Source organism: Bos grunniens, chromosome 18 (genome assembly GCF_055505025.1).
Source record: "Bos grunniens cultivar Pamir isolate PY7600 chromosome 18, Bosgru_T2T1.0, whole genome shotgun sequence".
In the NCBI taxonomy this organism is placed as follows: Eukaryota; Metazoa; Chordata; class Mammalia; order Artiodactyla; family Bovidae; genus Bos; species Bos grunniens.
The window spans coordinates 9,017,660-9,035,914 of record NC_141182.1 but is presented as its reverse complement, the minus strand read 5'-3'; the positions used below and the strand labels follow the sequence as shown (position 1 = coordinate 9,035,914).

The 18,255-nt window shown below is 42.3% G+C and overlaps 1 long non-coding RNA gene and 1 pseudogene across 1 annotated transcript; both read left to right on the top strand.

Moving 5' to 3' along the window:
- Nucleotides 1-4,115: 4,115 nt before the first annotated feature.
- LOC147353002 (uncharacterized) lies at nt 4,116-16,677 on the top strand. Its single transcript, XR_015144982.1, has 2 exons — nt 4,116-4,986; nt 15,517-16,677. It is a non-coding gene; the product is annotated as an uncharacterized LOC147353002 (long non-coding RNA).
- On the top strand, nt 14,111-14,758 carry LOC147353003 (programmed cell death protein 10 pseudogene; annotated as a pseudogene).
- Nucleotides 16,678-18,255: the final 1,578 nt, after the last annotated feature.

Genomic DNA, 18,255 nt, shown 5'->3' with positions numbered 1-18,255 from the left:
CCAGTCCTTGTGTGGCCTCAGTTCTTTGTGTGGCTTTGGCACATGGTAAACACCCCAAATTGCTACTCTACTGCAGTCACTCCGCTTCCACCCGAGACGGCCTCGAGAGCTCCCAAATGCACACTTCAAACCACACTGCCACCTACTGGTAGCCTGCACACACTCCGAGAGCACCCAGCCAAAACAAAACTTGAACTTACAAATTCATTTCATAAAAATCCACTCAATAAATATTTATTGAGCCCTCATGCAATGCCAGGAACTATTCGATGTATTAGGGATGCAATGGAGAATAAAGGAGACAAGATTTTTACTCCCTTGAAGCTTACGTTGAAATGATTTTTTAAACATAGTTTTCACCCCAAGGAACCCAGAGGCAAAAAGCTCATCCCAAGGGCTTAAAAAAGGCACAAGGAAATGCTCAGCTCCCCCACCCTCTGTTGCACAGTGCTCAGTGGAAGCCTTAAGGCTAAGAGAAAAACAGTAAAAGTCCCACCATGACTGTGAACAGTGTTTTCTTTCCCTCTTGGGCCCAGAGCTTTCCTTGCACTTATGGGTGGACCGAACAAAGTCTAGCCCACAGAACATGGGCAGAGGTGATGGAAGCCACGTCCAAGCCTGGCCCGAAAAAAACTTTCTGCATAAGATGCTCTCCATGCTTTTCTCTCTTTCTGGTAGCCTTGAGTGAAGAGGCTTCGCCACCCATGACAAACTTAAGAGTCACCCATTGAAGACAGGAGATTTGCAAAACAGGAAAAGCTAAGATCCTGAAATTGGGAGAAATTTGTTTAATCAGAATACCTGCACTGCAGTTTGACACAGGTGATAGATAAACTTTGAAACTTAGGGGTTATATCTTATCGTAGCTGATACAATATTAGTGTATAGAAATGGTATGGGATTTGGGGGAGAAGCTAAATGAGAAAATAAGATGGGTGATGAATAAGATGATAATTCAATTGTATTCTGTTGCTCTTGTGAGTTTTTGTTCTTTTAACATTAAAAAGTAAATGTGGTTTATTTTTCCACTGAGCCCAGTAATAAAGTATGAGCCATGAAAGGGAATTAGATGCCCACTGATTTAGAAAAAGGAAAACATAACTTTAGTTTGACATGATTTCTGTCACAGAGGAGAGGAGAGAGAAAAAAGAAAGAAAAAATACAAAGGAAATTCTCAAGCTGCTCGGAGAATTTAGAGGCATAGACTCAGGCACAGAGAAAGCCCAGGAAACTTGGAGGACATATGAGCAGTTTCAAAGGCTGAGAAACATCTTGGATTAGAAAGCCTCAGACCCAGGGAGGGGTTTGCTGAAATCACTAAACCACCACGGAGTCGACAGAAGACAAAAGCCATATCTCCTCAATGCCTGATCAGAATTTAAGGAAGAAACCAAGCTAGCCTAAACACAAGTGATAAGAAAAGACATGCCAGAAGGTGCTCTCCTCCAAAATCACATTAAAACTGCTTTCAGTGGGGCTCCTCAGACCATCAGCATCAGAATCATTAGGAATGCTATTTGAAATGTATTTATATTTATTTATAGTAGTTACAAACTGTAAACACCACGAATGTCCATTAACAGGTGAATGGATAGACTAAATGTGCAATATTCATACAGTGGAATATTATTCAGTAGTGAAAAAGATGCCATACTGATAAACACAACATGTATGAATCTCGATAACATTATGGTAAGCCAAAGAAGCCAGGAACAGAAGGGTATACTGTGCATTTCCATTTGTGTCAAACTCTAGAAAAGACTTCCAGGTGCTTCCCTGGTGGCTCAGAGGTTAAAGCGTCTGCTTGCAATGCAGGAGACCTGAGTTCAATCACTGGGTTGGGAAGATCCCCGGAGAAGGAAATGGCAACCCACTCCAGTATTCTTTCCTGGAGAATCCCATGGACAGAGGAGCCTGGTGGGCTACAGTCCACGGGGTCACAAAGAGTTGGACATGACTGAGCGACTTCACTTCACTTCTAGAAAAGGCAATTGAGCCTATAGTGACAGAGTATTAGTAGATGCGTGGGGTAGGGGAAGAGGAAGTGAAAAGTAAGTGGGAAGTGGCACAAGAATGTGGGGAGGTTCTCAACCTTGGTTGAGGTAGTGGCCATAATCGATTATAAATTTGTCCAAATCCATCAAAATGTTCACTTAAAATGTATTGTTTGTAAAGTATACCTCAATATGGTTAAGTTAAACATTAAGTTTTATAAAATACAGGTCCATTGTTAGCAAGAAGACTCCAGAAGCAACAAACACACCTACTACTCAGATGCTGGTTCCTAGTCCCATTCTCTAACACAACAAATCGACCTCTTGGAGAAATAGCTGGTTCCAGACCATGAGCAGAAATACACAGACAAGCCTTGAGTTTCTCATAGTGCCAAAAAGTGAGGAAGTACTAAAAAAAACAAAAACACAATGATGGAAGTATGTCAAAGAGACACAGAATCAATTGAACCATTCCCAATGGCCAAAGCTGAAATGCTTTGAGCAAGAAAATAAAGTGATACTGGATATAACCCAAAAGTGAAATATAAAGAGCCATATGTTAGTCAAGCAATCAATCAGTAAGGTAGAATACACAAACCTCTCATAAAGAAGAGTTTCAAATAGTTTCTGCAGATATCCTGCCCACAAGGAGGTGGGGCACAGTGCCCACTCTCTAAGTGTGGGCCGTGCTTAGTGACTTCCTTCTAAAGAGCACAGAATGAAAAAGAGGGGTGGGGAAGTGCCCGGAGAAATCTGACAGGCACAACCTCAGCCATGTGATGAAGGTCAACATCAACAATAAGTCATGTTGATTTTCTGCGCTCTGATACAATGTGATGAAAATAGCACCTTACCTCTGTGATTTTCCCCTAAAACCCCAATAATCTCAATACAGCCCTGAGAAAGACATTGGAAAGATCTCAATTATGGGACATTCTACAAAATACCTCACCAAAGCTCGTAATAACTGTGAAAGTGAAAGTGAAGTCACTCAGTCATGTCCGACTCTCTGCGACCCCGTGGACAGTAGCCTGCACCAGGCTCCTCCTGCACCAGGCTCCTCCGTCCATAGGATTTTCTAGGCAAGAGTACTGGAGTGGGTTGCCATTTCCTTCTCCAGGGAATCTTCCCGACCCAGGGATCAAACCCAGGTCTTCCGCATTGTAGACAGACGCTTTACCATCTGAGCCACCAGGGAAGTCCCGTAATAACTGTAAAGGTCATCAAAACCCAAGTGAGGTCTGAGAAACTGTGGCAACCAAGGAGAGATGATGATTAAATGTACTGTGGTAACTGGATGGGACCCTGGGATAGAAAAAGGACACGAACTAAATTTACTAAGTTAATCTGAATAAAGTGTGGACCTGAATAAGAATGTATAATTACTGGTTCATTAATTGTGACAGATGTAAAACATTATTAATAGGAAAAACTGGGTGTGGGGTATATGGGAAATCTCTGTACTATCTTTGCAAACTTTTTGTAAACCTTAAACTATTCTAAAATTAAAAGCTTATTTAAAAAATTGCAGGTCCATTTAATAAGAATCTCCCTGGCCCATGGTGCCCTGTCGAAAAGGTTGACGCTATGAAGCTTGAACGACGCGGGGATTCTTGCCTCGGAGGAGAGGAATTCGATCCAGGGCCAGTGACGAGGCTTGATTGCACAGAGCTTTTGTGTAATAAAAGTTTTATTAAATTGTAAAAGAGATAGAGAAAGCTTCTGACATAGACATCAAAAGGGGGCAGAAAGAGTGCTCCCTTGCTAGTTTAGAGCAAGAAGTTATATATCTATTAGCAAGCTGCTAATTAGAGAAAGGAAATGCCTCAAAACTGAGAGAGTTTCATGAGGCCCCTCACCCACAACATGCATTTTGCGATGGCGTTGGCACACGGTGAGCCATCCTGGGCCATAAAACAATTGGCATGAATCTTGAAGAAAGGCAGATTTACAAACAAATACATAGTTTCATTCACATAGCTTAAGAGAATTGAATAAAACCAATACTGGTTTGTTGAGCCATTATGGTTCTGAGTGTTAGATGGAACCGGCTTGAAGGAAGGCAGATTCTAAGGTAAATACATAGTTTATTAACATAGCTTGAGAAAAATATTTCCATAAGAAAAGCACATTGGTTAGCTCAAGGCTTGAGAACAGTTCCACTGGAGTGGAAGGAAAAGGCTACCCACTCCAGTAATCTGGCCTGGAGAATTCCATGGACTGTATATATAGTCCATGGGGTCATAAAGAGTCAGACATGACTGAGTGACTTTAAATGTAAAAAATAGCTCAAGGCTTGAGAAAAGTTAAGTTCTGGTGGAACCAGGTGTCGTCCTGGCAGCATAGAAGTTTAAAAGAAACCTCCTTTTAATTTTGTGCAGAGAAGGAAAAAAAAAGTCTGACACTTGCAGTTTGTTTCCTCCTGCGGCTTAAGAGAGAGAGAAACGTCTGACACTTGCAGTCCATCTCCTCTGCTTGGGGACCCTCGCCTTCCTGCCTATTACCCTCTCGCTGTCACCTGTATCCAACACACTCAGGTGCATCCAAGGGGCCCTAAAGCAGCGGTTCTCACCTGAGCTGCTCATCGTAATCGAGATACCTGGGCCCCACCCCCGGAAACTGAGAATCGAGCAGTCAGCATGGAGAGGGAGCAAACACGGGGCTCTTTGCAGAGGCCTCCTAGAGATTGCAGTGTGCAGCCCAATTTGACATTAACTGCTTTAGGACGTGTAGGATTCCTTCATTCATTCTTTTTTACTTCTACAAACAATATTTCCTCTTTTCTTTCCCTAAAACACATCATGGGAAAAAAAGAAAAAAAAAAAAAAAACTGCCATGGGCCTGCAGAACACAGGAGCCATTCCTGAGGGGGCATATCACAGCCTTTGGTCACCAGAGCCCAGGCATCTCCCAGCTACACCTTTGTCTACCCCGACTGCACAGCAGGCATGCGCACAAGGCTCTGCTTCCTTCTCCACACCGCGGGCCACAGGTAAGCCTCTTCTTTCCTTGAGGGAGGAAACAGACAGAACAGGCTCCATCTTGAAAGCAGGACTCCACCTTGGGCCGGATGGTGGACTTTGAGCTCTATGCCCAGTATCTACGGAAATGACATACCAACTGGAAAACCAGACCCCCTGGATGGAAGAGCCCCAGGGCTCTCCATCGCCTAAAAGAATACCCTAATTATCTGTGTAACCAAATAGAATCATAAATTCTATTATGCTTATTGGAGTATGACCACAGGCCTACTGATAATTGTCCCCTGTTAACTACCTAGACTTAAGGCATATGAATCACGGGTTAACTTTGATTGTATCTTTCTTTTCCTTTTTTCAGATTAGTTTCAGGGGATTTGGGGAGGTGGGTTTGGGCACGTACACTTAGGGTATCAGATCAGATCAGATCAGTCGCTCAGTCGTGTCCGACTCTTTGCGACCCCATGAATCGCAGCACGCCAGGCCTCCCTGTCCATCACCAACTCCCGGAGCTCACTCAGACTCATGTCCATCGAGTCAGTGATGCCATCCAGCCATCTCATCCTCTGTCATCCCCTTCTCCTCCTGCCCCCAATCCCTCCCAGCATCAGAGTCTTTTCCAATAAGTCAACTCTTCGCATGAGGTGGCCAAAGTACTGGAGTTTCAGCTTTAGCATCATTCCTTCCAAAGAAATCCCAGAGCTGATCTCCTTCAGAACGGACTGGTTGGATCTCCTTGCAGTCCAAGGGACTCTCAAGAGTCTTCTCCAACACCACAGTTCAAAAGCATCAATTCTTCGGCACTCAGCCTTCTTCACAGTCCAACTCTCACATCCATACATGACCACAGGAAAAACCATAGCCTTGACTAGACGGACCTTTGTTGGCAAAGTAATGTCTCTGCTTTTCAATATGCTGTCTAGGTTGGTTATAACTTTCCTTCCAAGGAGTAAGCATCTTTTAATTTCATGGCTGCAGTCACCATCTGTAGTGATTTTGGAGCCCAGAAAAATAAAGTCTGACACTGTTTCCACTGTTTCCCCATCTATTTCCCATGAAGTGGTGGGACTGGATGCCATGATCTTTGTTTTCTGAATGTTGAGCTTTAAGCCAACTTTTCCACTCTCCACTTTCACTTTCATCAAGAGGCTTTTGAGTTCTTCTTCACTTTCTGCCATAAGGGTGGTGTCATCTGCATATCTGAGGTTATCGATATTTCTCCCGGCAATCTTGATTTCAGCTTGTGTTTCTTCCAGTCCAGCATTTCTCATGATGTACTCTGCATATAAGTTAAATAAACAGGGTGACAATATACAGCCTTGATGTACTCCTCTTCCTATTTGGAAGCAGTCTGTTGTTCCATGTCCAGTTCTAACTGTTGCTTCCTGACCTGCATACAAATTTCTCAAGAGGCAGGTCAGGTGGTCTGGTATTCCCATCTCTTTCAGAATTTTCCACAGTTTATTGTGATCCACACAGTCAAAGGCTTTGGCATAGTCAATAAAGCAGAAATAGATGTTTTTCTGGAACTCTCTTGCTTTTTCTATGATCCAGCGGATGTTGGCAATTTGATCTCTGGTTCCTCTGCCTTTTCTAAAACCAGCTTGAACATTTTGTGACCTTGTACACTTAGGGTATACAAGGTCACAAAAACTGGTCAGGGTCCTTGGCTAAGAGGAGACTCTGCCTTGGGCCGCCTGTGTATAAACTGCACTCCACTATCTGCATTGTCCTTCTTAGTGAATTTGTTTCCCAGAACATGTGGCTACAACATCCTGGCTGGACTTTCCTGCCTCTTCTGCCTGGAAAAATCTTCCTCATCCTTCAAAATCTAGATCAAATGTCACCCTCTCTGAAGCCTCCCCAGATACCAACCTAGAACTTAGTCACTTTCCTGTTTAGTCTTCAACCAGACTTTTCTGATACCCATCTAATCACCCACACGTTGGATGGAACTCATGTGTTTGGGGGCCTCTGTCCCGTCACTGGTATGTGAACACTTTGAGGATATGAATCTGGCCTGTCACTCACACCACCCCTTTTCCCTCGGCACAGTGCTCCTCAATATTCATTCAAGGGAGTGAGTGAGTAGATGCTTTAATGAACAGACTCATTCTGAAGGCCTTAGCCTTGTGTTGCTGCTGCTGCTGCTAAGTCACTTCAGGCGTGTCCGACTCTGTGTGACCCCATAGACGGCAGCCCACCAGGCTCCCCCATCCCTGGGATTCTCCAGGCAAGAACACTGGAATGGGTTGCCATTTCCTTCTCCAATGCATGAAAGTGAAAAGTGAAAGTGAAGTCGCTCAGTCATGTCCGACCTTCACGACCCCATGGACTGCAGCCCACCAGGCTCCTCCGTCCATGGGATTTTCCAGGCAAGAGTACTGGAGTGGGGTGCCATTGCCTTCCCCGTAGCCTTGTGTTAGGGGAAATAAAATCCATCCGCTAGGAGAAGATCTTTCTCTGTATTAGATATCATCTATTTTGGTCATCTGCTCTGAAAATGACATTCAGAGTATTTTCTTTACATGTTTAAGAACTTCCAACAGCAACTTAATGAATGAGTTCTTGTATATATAAGCCAGTCTGGATGTCATAGATGCTGCTGGGAATATGAAAAGCAAGCAGATACCCCAGACTCCTGCACTGGCCTCAAAGCAGCAAATACCTTGCAAGGAAGAGAGCAAATAGAGGTAGGGCCAGAAGACCTGTGAAAGCCCAAGAGAATTTTCACTGCCCTGCCCTTAGCTCATCCCCTTTTGTGTGTGTATGTGTGTGTATGCGCACTCGGTCATATCTGATTTTTTGCAACCCCATAGACCTCTGAGGTCCACCAGGCTTCTCTGTCCATGGAATTTCCCAGGCTGGAGTGGGTTGCCATTTCCTTCTCCAGGGGATCTTCCTGACCCAGGATCAAGCCCACATCTCTTGTATCTCCTGCATTGACAGGCAGGTTCTTTACCAGCTGAGCCACCAGGGAAACCCATGACCACCCTACAAAGCAGGCAGGGCAGCTGCTTCAAGCCTCTCTTTTTAATGGAAAGAAACTGAGGCTTAAAAAAGTTGAGATGGTAGCCAGTATAGGGACAAAGCCCAAAGCAGCCACCCACCACAGAGAAATTTGTAAAAACTTCGTGAGAACCATACACTCAGTTCCATATAGCAAGTCAATACCCCCCAAGCTCATTCAGTGGAGAAACAAAGAATCTGATCTTCCAATGACAGCAGGAAAGAGTCTGTGTGGTATAAAAAGAGGATCTAGGGACACAAATCATTTGAGGATCAAGTAAGAGTTATAGAACCTCTTGCCAGGAAAAAAAAAATCCAGTTCTCAAGATTTTACATAAAACCTAGAGTCTAAAACTTCTCTGAAATATATAGGCACTATGGAAGGTGAAATGATCCTGGGTAAGAAACCCTGAGCTAGACAGTCCTAGGATTCCTTTCAATCATGACATTCCATTATTTATCTAAAGACAAAAGTGTTTAGTATAGGCTGCAACATTTGCTGTTGTTCAGTCATTAAGTCGTGCCCAATTCTTTGCAACCCATAGACTGCAGCACGCCAGGCTTCTCTGTCCTTCACTATCTCCCAGAGTTTGCGTAAACTCATGTCCATTGAGTCGGTGATGCCATCCAACCATCTCATCTTCTTTGCTCCCTTCTCATGCTGCCCTCAATCTTTCCCAGCATCAGGGTTTTTCCCAGTGAGTCAGCTCTTCACATCAGGTAGCCAAAGTATTGGAGCTTCAGCTTCAGCATCAGTCTTTCCAATGAATATTCAGGGTTGATTTCCTTTAGGAGTGACTAGTTTGATCTTGCAGTCCAAGGGACTCTCCAGCACCACAATTCAAAAGCATCAATTCTTCAGCACTCAGCCTTCTTTATCATCCAACTCTCACATATGTACATGACTACTAGAAAAACCATAGCTTTGACTACATGGATCTTTGTCAGCAAAGTGATATCTCTGCTTTTTAACACACTATCTAGGCTTGTCATAGTTTTACTTCCAAGGACCAAGTGTCTTTTAATTTCATGGTTGCAGTCAATGTCTGAAGTAAATTTGGAGCCTAAGAAAACAAAATATGCCACTGTTTCCCCATCTATTTGCCATGAAGTGATGGGACCAGATGCCATGATCTTCGTTTTCTGAATGTTGAGCTTTAAGCCAGCTTTTTGCTCTCCTCTTTCACCCTCATCAAGAGTCTCTTTAGTTCCTCTTTGCTTTCTGCCATTAGAGTAGTATCATCTGCCTATTGGAGGCTATTGATATTTCTCCCAGCAATCTTCATTCCCTGGTGGCTCAGAGCATAAAGAATCCGCCCGCAATGCAGGAGACCTGGGTTCAATCTCTGGGTTGGGAAGATCCGCTGAAGGAGGGCATGGCAATCCACTCCAGTATCCTTGCCTGAAGAATCCCCATGGACAGAAAGCCTGGTGGGCCCCAGACCACGGGTTGCAAAGAGTCAGACACACCTGAGCGACTAAGCACACAATCCTCATTCTAGCTTGTGATTCACCAGCCCTACATTTCACATGATGTACTCTGCATATGAGTTAAATAAGCAGGGTGACAGTATACAGCCGTGACGTACTCCTTTCTCGATCTTGAACCAGTCCCTTATTCCATGTCCAGTTCTAACTGTTGCTTCTTGACCTGCCTAGAGGTTTCTGAGAAGGCAGGTAAGGTGACCTGGTATTCCCATCTCTTTAAGAATTTTCCAGTTTGTTGTGATGCACACACATAAAAGCCTTTAGTGTAGCCAGTGAGGCAGAAGTAGATGATTGACTGGAGTTCTTTGGATTTTTTGATGATCCAACAGATGTCAGCAATTTGTTCTCTCCTTCCTCCATCTTTTCTAAATCCAGCTTATACATCTGGAATTTCTCCGTGCATGTACTATTGAAACATATACGATCTTCGTGTACCACAACTAGATCCAGGTGCTATCTGAATTCATCTAAAAATCTGGATCTTCTTGGTTCATTTTTCTCGGACCTTGGTTCTGTTCTCCACCAGGCTCTCTCCTTATTGGGGCAAGATGGCCACCAGCTGCTCCAAACTCACATCTACCCTTTCAGTAACTCCAGAAGAAGAAGCAAGCTTCTTTTCCAATTGTTTCAGGATCATCCTATTTGGAATACCTCAAGTCATTTACCAATCCTTGAACAAATCTCTAAGCTGGAGTGACAGTGTATTCTAATGGGCTTCCATTTCAGACCTACAATAAGGTCTAGAGCTGGTGAGGCTAACCACCCAAACCACACACATTGAGAGCAGGGAAGGGGTGGCTCCCTGAGAAAAAACAGTGTGTTATTACCAGCAGAAATGAGAAAGTGACACTGAATGAGCCGAATCAATCTATGTCCATTACAATAAAAGTAAACAGTAATCATATCTCATGAGCTATAGCTATGTAGAGTGCACCTAGCACACGAATGTTTATTCAATGCTGGTCTGGATAACTTTTTACATAGACATGTTTGTGCAAAGGCATGGACCACCATCCCCATGACAGCCCTGTTTGTTCTTTTTTTTTTTTTTAATTTATCTCCTTTCAAGAGAACAGTCCCAGTAACAGAAGCCCTCCCATCTCCTTCAGTCCTGTCTCTGCCAGTCAACAGCCACTGCTAAAGGTAGAAGAGAAAAATCTCCTATGACCTTGATAGGCCTCCTACTCAGGTGTATTTTTGTTCCTTTACCTAACGCTGAAGGCTATCTTTATTTTCTCCCCTACTGAGTGGTTTGATGACTGTCTGCTTTAATCATTAAAGAGATTTAGAAATTCGCTAGGGAGAAAATTGTAATCCTTGCAGAACAGGAATATCTGAAGTGCTTTTTCTATTAATGACCTTGGCCCTGAAAAGGAATCTGAGCACCAGAGATATATTGCCAGCCTCCAGGCCTGGGGAATGAAGACTTGCTTCTCTGCCTCCTTGTCCTCCATCAGCAGCTGGCCCCAAGGCATCACCGGTCTCGATTAGACCGAGACAAGTGCTTTCAAGTCCATTTCCTCTTTCCAGCCTGTTCTGGGCCACAGCCCAGCTCAGGTAAGCTCCCTACTCTTGCCATAATTCCAACAGCCACCCCAGAAGTCCCAGAAGAAATGATCTGCCTGCAGCCTTGAAGCTTTGTCTTAGAACTCAACTCCTTTTTAGGATAGAAAGGGAAGAATACTTAGAGTAAATGAGAATTAAAAGGTATGAAAACTAAGAGCTGTTATCTAGGCAACCAAATTCTTTCTTCTTTCCTAAAAGCAAGGAAGAGAGTCCAGCGGTGATTTCTTCAACACTAAAACCTTCTTGTCCCCTGTTCAAATCCTTCTCTTGCTCCCTAATGTCTTAGAGATAAAAATCAACCTCTTGAGTGTACCTTCCAGGCCCTGTGTGATCTGGCTCCTACTTCATTTCTAGTCTCGGTTCTGTTCATTTTATCCCTCCACTTTGTTTCACTGTGTCTTAGAAAAACCCATCTTGCTCTTGCCAGAAAGCTTACAAGCTTATTCTCCCTATTTAACATGTTTCTCTACTTGGTTACCATATTAGTTTCCCTTTTGCCCCTCTAACAAATTACCACAAACTTGCTGGCTTGAAACAACATGAACGTTTAAGGACACTGGCTGGAGACATCTGAGAATATCCCAATTTGCAAATTCCATCCCTCTTCATTCCATGTCACTTCTATTACCACGTTTGTGAAGTTAATTTATTCTGTTTCTCTAACAATGACTGAGAGAACAGTAATAAAATATCCCAGTGTGAGTCTGGATTTTTTCCATTTATCACTTTAGTTATGTCATTTTTTGCTTCAAATATTAAGCTCTTTTAACAGGTACATGAACACATATGATGGTTAAGTCTTCCCAGCAAACTGACAATTTAATTAATATGAAATATCCACTTTACTTTTGGTAATACTCCTCTGACCTGACATCTACTTTGTATAATATTTACATAGCTGCATCCTCTTTCTTAAACCAACTGTTAACCTTATGTATTTTCTTCCACTCTTTTACCTCCAATCTATGTCTTTATATTTAAACTGTTTCTCTCAGGAATGGCATATAGTTAGGTCCTACTTTTTATCTAACCTGACGACTCTGCCTTGTAAAGTACTGTTCTATTTCTTTAATGTAGTTGTTGGTTAGCATATGTTTAGGTCCACCACTTTTTATTCCCTTGCCATTTATTCCATTTACTCCATCTACTGTGTTGGCCAAAAAGTTCACTGGGATTTTCCCATAAAATGTTATTTATAGAAAAACCTAAATGAACTTTTTGGCCAACTTTTTTTGGCCAACCCAATGTTTCATCTGTTCTTTTGTTCCTTCTTTTCTCCATTATTATTTGAGTAAATGGAGTACTTTTTAGTATTGCATTTTCTCTCCTTTGACTTTTGAACTATATCACTTTGTATTATTTTCCTTAGTAACTTCTCTAGAGTAACACTGCCTATTAGAAATACAATGTGAGCCACACATGTAACATTTACAGAATATCTCAATTTTTAGTTCATGCATTACCAAACTTTTTTAAAAGCAGTTAAATTAACTTAATAATATATTAACCTAACATAACCTAAATATTATCACTTTAATGTGTAATATGATATTTTAGATTCTAAAATTACATTCAGACTATCTTTGAAATCTGATCTGAATTTTCACACCTGTAGCATATCACAACTGTTAAAGTGAAAGATAGTTCTGTAAAAACAATAAAATGGTGCCTCATAGAAGAATGCGTACACCACTTCAGTTTTTCAGTTAAATTTAAGTAATTAAATGACAAATTCATCTCCTCAGTTGTATTAGACACATTTCAAGAGCTTAGTAGCCCCATGTGGCCAGTGACTGCTGTATTGAACAGAACCGCTCTGGAGTTCACAATATGTACATTTAATTTATCACAGTCCAGCCTAAAATAATATTAAGTTCTTAATTAGCAATGAAGTTCTCCCACAACAGCACAATTCCATTTATCCTTCCTCATACTTTGTGCGATATTCACATATCTTTTTCTTCCATCTATGAATATAGACCTTGCAACACAAGGTTATGATTTCTGCTTTAAGCATCTTATAGTCACCCATCAAAAAATGGACAGAAGATCTAAATAGACATTTCTCCAAATAAGAACTCAGTTCAGTTAAGTCACTCAGTCGTGTCCAACTCTTTGCGACCCCATGAATTGCAGCACACCAGGCCTCCCTGTCCATCACCAACTCCCGGAGTTCACTCAGACTCACACCCATCAAGTCAGTGATGCCATCCAGCCATCTCATCCTCTGTCGTCCTCTTCTCCTCCTGCCCCCAATCCCTCCCAGCATCAGAGTCTTTTCCAATGAGTCAACTCTTCGCATGAGGTGGCCAAAGTACTGGAGTTTCAGCTTTAGCATCATTCTTTCCAAAGAACACCCAGGGCTGATCTCCTTTAGAATGGACTGGTTGGATCTCCTTGCAGTCCAAGGGATTCTCAAGAGTCTTCTCCAACACCACAGTTCAAAAGCATCAATTCTTGGGCGCTCAGCCTTCTTCACAGTCCAACTCTCACATCCATACATGACCACAGGAAAAACATATTCTGGACTAGACGGACCTACAGATGGCCAAAAAGCACATGAAAAGATGCTCAAGGTCGTACATTATCAGAGAAATGCAAATCAAAACTACAATGAGGTACTACCTCACACCAGTCAGAATGGCCATCATCAGAAAGTCTGAAATAATAAATGCTGGAGAAGGTGTGGGGAAAGGGGGACCCCTCCTATACTGTTGGAGAATGTAAATTGGTACGGCCACTATAGAGAACAGTACGGAGGTTCCTTAAGAAACTAAAACTAGAACTACCATGTGATCCAGCAATCCCTCTCCCGGGCAAATATCTGGAGAAGACGCATGCACTCCTATGTTCATAGCAGCACTGTTTACAATAGCCAAGACACGGAAACAACCCAAATGTCCACTGAGAGATGATCAAACAAAAATGCGGTAGGAAGACGGCTCCAAAGGTGGGAAGTGAAGTCAGTGCCTCAGTAGCCGAGGAGAACTGTAGAAGGAAGAGCCAAATGTTGACAGAGATTTATGATTCAGTTGCAGTTTCATAATGTGGTCTCCCTAAGGAGTTGGCTTTTCAATGAGGATGACAATGAAAGAGATGAAGCTGAGACCACTTCTGTGGTTTCTATGACCCTCTATGCAGTCATGTATCCTGTGTTTAATGAGATAGAACGAGTAAATCTGTCTGAGCTCAGACACTGAGAGTAGCTTTCATCAAGGCTGAAAAAAGAAAATCCATGACTCATACAAGACATCATTATGAAAATTTTAGGGACAAAAACGTGTAGAGTCAACTTCACAGAGTCCCTTCTTCAAATGACAGTTGATGATGTAGAAGAGTATATGATTAAACAACCAGAGTCAGAATTCCAAGACCTAAATGAAAAGGCACACGCACTTAAACAAATTCTTGGTAAGATCCCAGATGAGACCAACGACAGAGTGAGGTTTCTGCAGACAGTCAAGGAAATAGCAAGTGCAGTAAAAGAACTTCTGGATAAAATCAATCAATGTCTTCAGGAAATATCAATACCAGAACCACAGGGCACTTGAACACCAAAATAAAGGGTCTGTGAAGTACTCCAAAAGTTTCAGTGGTACTCTGAAAACCTATTTTAAAGATGGCTAGGTAATAAATGTGTTCATAAGTGCCAACCAACTAATTCATCAAAGCAACTTGATACTTCAGACCTCAAAACTATGGCCTGAAAGTTGTATATGTTAAGAGATATACTTTTCAGTGGCAACATTGGATTGTCTTTATCCATAAATTTTAAAGTTTGACTGTATAAATTATCAGTCCCTTCTGAATGGACCTAATAATCCAGGATGCTGAATGGGATTACTGGCATATTACACCATGTTTTTGTAAAATATAGCTTCATCATAATCATGCTGAAGATTTTGCATCACTTTTGCTATTATCATTCTTTTAAGAATGCTAAGCCAAAAGAATTTATGCCTTAAAGTGTCATTATATAACTTTCCTTAAAATAATTATAAATATTGAGGTTTGTTTCTGACATTTTAACTTGAAAGTGATACGCTACGAGATAGTACTTTAACAACATTTGCTGCCAAATAGTGAATAGTTTACATCTGTTAAATATTTCTTTACTTGAAAATATGCATATATAAATATATATATATAATCAGAAGACCAAGATGACTGTGCAATGTCTAAAGAGCTTCTAACAGGAGTTTATTAGCAGTTCATCAGATAATAAATCAGTAAGAATTCCTATTTTTCTGTCCTTAATCACTCTGGGCAAAAAGTAGTTAAGGGAGATACTTTTGCTAGTTATTATATCTGAAGTACTGAGTATTTTTCCAAACTTTGTTTTAAGAGACTTATGAGAAGCAGATGGCAGTTTACAGAGCCATCATACTATATTGCCACTTTTGAACTCTATGATGATGTAAGATTAAGTCTTTCTGACTTGCTGGGCCCTAATAAGCTCTGCACCTTTCTTCCATAAACAGCCACAACTATAGTAATTTGAAGCCATACTGGTGCTAGCTGCGCACATGGAGCACAGAAGGACTGGTACCTATTGCAGACGAGCCACCTGATATGTAGCAAAGCTGGAATTCCAGTGCCGACCCGGAGCCCGTGCTGTCAGCCACTGTGTTATGCTGCTGCCGGCAAACAGAGGAAAACCGACAGTGGACAATCTGCCTTCCCACTAATCCTCTACTGCTCCCAAGATGCCCCGCTCCTTGTCAGGTGTGAAATCTGCCCAGAAGAGTGGTCCCACATCCTGGACATCACTGAAGTAGCTTGAGTCCCAAGCAGGAAATCCCACAGCATTCCCAGACCTAACGCCATGGGAGTAGGAAAAACACCGTCCTTTTACAATAAGCTTAAGGTTCTTCCCCTGTTATGGGTGCATCAGCCATCCCTGCTCTTGACTCCTGCTTTACCTCACTACTCCTCTCTCCCCTTCTTGTCATTAATTACCTCTGCAGACTTCCGGTGTCTTCAAGCCAACAGCTCTGAGCTCATTCTGTCTACCCAGAGTCTGGTTGCTCTTAACCTACACTCTGCCTCTAGTTACAAGCTGCAAAGCCCTGCATCCCACAGATTAGTGATAACACTCAGCCTCTTCTGATGTGCCAGGACTAGAACTGTGTCCTCCTGTGTCCCTTTCACCCTGTACGACACCTGTATGGATGCTTAGGAATCCGGTCAGACAAGAAAATGACCAAAGTTCTCACTGCAGTGGGCAGCAGACACTGGGATTCTGTCAGAAAAGCATTTGCTCTTCAGGATGACATAATTCAACCACTGCAGAGACACTCTGAAGCTCTCTTAAATGAACCAAATGGCATCTTTAGAAAGCTTTTGAGATTGCCCACATCCAGCATCACTAGGTTATTTCTAAACATTTCAAAAGCTATGTTTGCATTCAAAATATATTGTACTTTTACATGACTCAGTTGGCGCATACCCCAACCCCATTTTATGGTTAAAGAGGATGATGCTGAGAGGTTTTAAATTATCTACTTTACATCAGTGGCTCTCAAAATTCAGTATGTGTAAGATACACTTCAGGCGAGAACAAAAATGGGTTTGCTGTTCTAGTTTTTTAAAATTTGCACTTTCCAAAAAGGAATCTTCATTTCTGCCCCCCCTCCCCTCCTGCCACCATTCATTTATTCTGATACTGCTAGCCCAATACTTTGAGAAATACTACAGCAGAGTAAGGAAGGGAATCTGTGAATAGAATTCAGTGGTCCATGCACCTAAAAAGGAAAAAAGTTCCCCATCTTTGTTTTCAGGATCTTTTAAGTGAAATTTAGCATTTCCTTCAATGACGAATGTAAGCAGCAGAACATAGTTATATTAACAGTGTCTGTGATGTTGTTACCAATACAAGTTACAGATATTTTTATATCACACATGTTTTGCAGGAACTTCAAAATACCTTTTACCTTTCACCAGTTCAAAATTACAGTTGTTCTGAGACTTGATTTATCACATTGATGTGTTTAAAAAAAATGGCAAATTTCATTTTATTGAGTATTCTTTTTATCTAATATTTGTCTTAGTTACAGCACGTGGGATCTTCAGTCTTTGTTGCGGCACGCAGGATCTTTAGTTGCAGCGTGTGAACTCTTAGTTGAAGCATGTGGGATCTAGTTCCCTGACCAGGGATCAAACTTGGGCCCCCTGCTTTGAGAGCATGGCATCTTAGCCATTGGGCCACCAGGGAAGCCCCCAATATTCTGATAATTGTAATTTAATAGAATCGGCGTCTTTTGTAATCCAACATCTATTTTATGCATTTAAAAACATTATTCTGAGAAAGGTTGTACAGGCGTCATCACACTGGTTTAAGGGTCTTTGAAAGTAAAAGAAGACAAAGTTCAGGATCTTCTGACCTCAGACTTCCCCCTCACTACCTCTAACTGCCACGATGGCCATCTGACCAGGGAAGCCAGTCTACTGTCTGGGTTGAACCAAGGAGGGTCTCCCTCTTAAGAAACAGCCAGCTTTCAGATTGGAGAGACTCTGGGGATTAAAGGAGTAGAATCTAGGCTGCAGTGAATTCCACTGAAAGCCACAGACAGACATGAAGAAGTTGGGAGACCTGGCGTGCACAGAGCAGACACAGTGACAGAAGTAGAAATTAGCTCCATGAGCTCCAGTCTATGGTCTGAGATGGACTAAAAGAGAAAGACCATTCCAGCCGCCCCATGGCCCAACTGTACTTCCTGTCTTAGACCTGCGTGAGATTCACTTCTTTCCTTATAATCCATCTCCCTCCCCTGTCCTAGTTGGGATTTCGGCTCCTCATGACCAAGGCCTTGACTGCAACTGCCCACGTGACCCTTATTACTCATTTCAGCATCTGTCCGTATTCATTCACAGCATCACTTAGGTCACATCATGGTGAAGAGTCTGTATGTTCAATTCAGACGTGCTGAATGCATCCTCCACCACTTTCTGGTTTAAGAACATGGGCAAGTGGCCTAGAACTTTCTGTGCCTCCTTGTCTTATCTGGGAAAATGGGAACACTAACAGTATTTACCTAAGGTGAGTGTCCAATGAATTAATATATCTAAAATACACGCCTGATAGGGAGCAAGTGCTTGGCAGTTGTGCACCATCATGATGTCCATTGTCCACAAGCCACAGGGCTTGGACTGTGCATCATCTGTGCATGCTCACCACAGTTTTCGGCACTGCCCCAATCAGAGCTAACAAGGATGGACGG